This window comes from Rhagoletis pomonella, unplaced genomic scaffold (assembly GCF_013731165.1).
Source record: "Rhagoletis pomonella isolate Grant_MI unplaced genomic scaffold, Rhpom_1.0 Rhpom_scaffold_00002, whole genome shotgun sequence".
NCBI lineage: Eukaryota > Metazoa > Arthropoda > Insecta > Diptera > Tephritidae > Rhagoletis > Rhagoletis pomonella.
Genome location: NW_023458556.1, coordinates 37,966,704 through 37,970,162, shown reverse-complemented (window position 1 = coordinate 37,970,162; position 3,459 = coordinate 37,966,704).

Below are 3,459 nucleotides of genomic sequence, written 5' to 3'. Positions count from 1 at the left end.
TTGTCGTTGTGGCCGCTGAATAAATTTAAATCAGTGAATGCACTTAGCGTTTTCGCCAATTTCATCTATCAGTAGACCCAATACAATGCCGATTTCGATGGGGTTGGCCCATAGAAGGGTGTTAGATAAGTTGGTTTACGTACATAAGCAAGAGGGATTAGTATCGAGCTGATCTTAGGAGGCAACTCGAGGTCTTCGTCTGAGATATGTGTTGACTGGTCTCCGATGATGGTATTCCGTGAGCGAGAGTTAACGAAGATGTCAATGAATGCCGCTCTGTACATAGTACGTCTGGTTCAGCTTATGCGTGGCTGATTTTGGTCTTTGAGATATAATGGGATGGCTTCTGACATGCCTGGGAGAAGTCTGGACTTCGTGCGCATTCCTGCAGTGGTGGAATCGGCGGTAGAATTGCCTGCTCAGATGTGCTTCTTAACTGCAAGTATTTGATCATGCATGCAGTGTGCTCTGCCGAATCCAAAAGAAAGCCAACCCCGCCATACGCGCCAACGACCGCGGTATCAGCCTCCTAAGCATAGGTTACAAGGTCTTATCGAGTGTATTGTGTGAAAGACTGAAGGCCACCTTCAACGACCTTATCGGTGTAGCTATAAACCTTGTAAAAACATAGACTTTACGCCAAATCTTGGAAAATACCCGCGATAAGAGGATCGACACTCACCATCTATTTATCGACTTCAAAGCCGCTTTCGACATCACTAAAATAAGTAGCCTATACGCCGTGATGTCTGAATTTGGTATCCCCGCGCAACACCACCAGCTCCGTCAGAATTGGAAGAGACCTCTATCCGAGCCGTGACTCCCTTTCATGTGATTTATTTAATCTGATGTTGGAGAAGATAATAAGAGCCGCAGAACATAACCGCTCAGGAACAATTAGGGAAGATTTGCGGGCCTTTACGCGTTGACGAAAGCGCGTACCGCAGACGATGGAACCAGCGTTGCCATTTTAGCCGTTTTCCGGCTAGATTTAGCCGGTTATGATAGCAACTAGCCGGAGAAAATTCGATCTAGCCGGCAGCCGATTTGTTAGCCGGTTTGTAAAAAAAAGTTAGCCGTTTTTAGCCGATTTTACTATTTGCCTAATTTTCAGGTGCAAAAAGTAAACAAGTTGTTCGAAAGCAATAATGCAGACCCAATGAAGATTTTTAATGAACTCAATGGCCCGTAGTCATAGTCAAAATAAAGTCGACTTTAAAGTTAGTTGCAGCTTTTTGACATAATTTTCAATGGGATATCTGTCAAAAAAAGCTGCAACTAACTTTAAAGTCCAATGTTTTACTTTCGCATCTATGATCCCTAGTGGTTATTAGCGCGGACACATTTGATCCTATATGCTCCCCGTTGGAACCATACCTTGCTCCATTTCCTCAGTTTTATCACAGTTTTGAAGAGTATTTAAAAACAAAAGTAAGCACAAACGCTTTTGACCACGAAGCCGAGAAAATAATTCGAGACAATGGTCGCTATTTTATTATCACTTTAATAAAGGAATTACGCCAACGCCTCCCTACAAATATTGCCACACTAAAAAAAATTGACTTTTTTCGGTTGGAAATGCATTAAGAGTAATTAAACCAAAAGTATTTGTCCAACTACAGCAACAAAACACAAATATAATGCCGACGAAATAACATCCATAGGGATGCAATGGCAACGGTTAACGTTACATACCTGGAGTAATTTAGACTCAACTGTAAAATTTTGGGCCGAAGTTTATCAATTTCGAAATGCCTTAGGAGAAAACCCTTTTGCTGACCTTTGCAACCTAGTTTTTAGTTTTCTTGTTTTGCCTATAAGTAATGCAGAAGTAGAGCGAATATTTAGTTCAATGAATATAATAAAAACTAAGCAAAGAAATCCAATGTGCGTTAAAACGTTAAACGCTATTTTATATATAAGATACGGTTTAAAACGTGAAGAAAAATGCTGCCATAATTTTACTGTAGATGACGATCTCTTAAAATTAATGAATTCAGGTGATATATACAATAGTGATTTATTTGATGATGAGGAATATACACTCGATATAAATTAATGGTGTTAACTAGTCTTTCGTTTCTTGCGATTTATTTAAATAAAGCATGTGGATTTTCACTAAAACATTTTAGCCGTTTTTAGCCGCTTTTTTTTGCCAATCTAGCCGGTCGGCCCAAAAAGTTCTGGCAACACTGGATGGAACGATGATGCAGCGAATCAAAATACAACGGCTCCGCTGGCTTGGCCATGTCGTTCGAATGGACTCCGACGCTCCAGCTTTGAGAGTTACAGAGAGTTGGCGGTTACAGCGCCAAATTAGAAACAGAAGAGGGGGAGAAAATGATTTTTTTCATATTTCGTATGCATGTATGCATATATTGGTCTTATTTAAATTTTCAATTTAATAACTATAACTAATTATGAAAACCATCAAACGCAAAATGACCTACTCCAAAAGCGTTTAATACGGTAATAAAAGAATTTAATTGCAATAAATAGTTCATGCTGCAAAAAAAAATGCGCCTAACATTGATTACGTCAACTGCATTGACTGGCCAACGGCCAATGTCTAAGTTGTGATTTAAAAATAAACAAGAATTCACTAAGCAGAAGCTATTGACTCCAACCAATGCCATCACGACTAATTATTTATAGTATTTTTGTATACTCATTCAATTATATAACTTAAGTACACTTTGGGGCAAAAAAGAATTCAAAATCGTACCTCGAACAAGTGAATGACCCTTGGAATTCGTTAAAAGTCTCAAAGAAAAGTTAGGAATAGGGAAGCTTTCAAAGTTATTATGCGGAAAATAGCTCCCTCCAACGCTTACGGGGTGTGTCTGCAATATTAATTGCAGAGTCATGATTAAGAAGGGAGATTCTTATATGATTTCTATACTAATTCCAAGCCATTACTGAGATATGTAGCTCGGTATTTCATTTGAGTTAATTTAATTTTTAGAATGAAAAACCAAATAAAGTTTAAAAACAATATTTTGACGCCTGATTTCATTTTTCACTCCATAGTGTATATGCGTATGAATGCTAAGCAGGCGTTTAAACCAATGTTAACAAGTTGCAATATTACCTTTAGCTTTTATTTATATTTGTATGAAAATGTTCTAAACTACTTCAAAGTTCCAAATCTCTTAAATCAATAGACGTTTACTCCAAAGACGAGACTAAATCGATAAATTCATTACTCGCTAAACCTGTTGCTGTTATACACCCCAGCCGCCTACTTGGGATAACCATTTTAGTATTGATACAAGGAACAGGACAGAAAGATGATTTGATTTGGAAGGAATTTCCGGCATACCTTGACAAGTTTGGTTGTGAGATGAACCGGTTTCGCCGCTGTACCGTCTGTGTAAAGGCTTGGGGTGCTAGCACCGACGAAAACATTGACCGCCGAATAAGTAAAGCCAGAGTGGATTTTGGTATAATGCACACGTT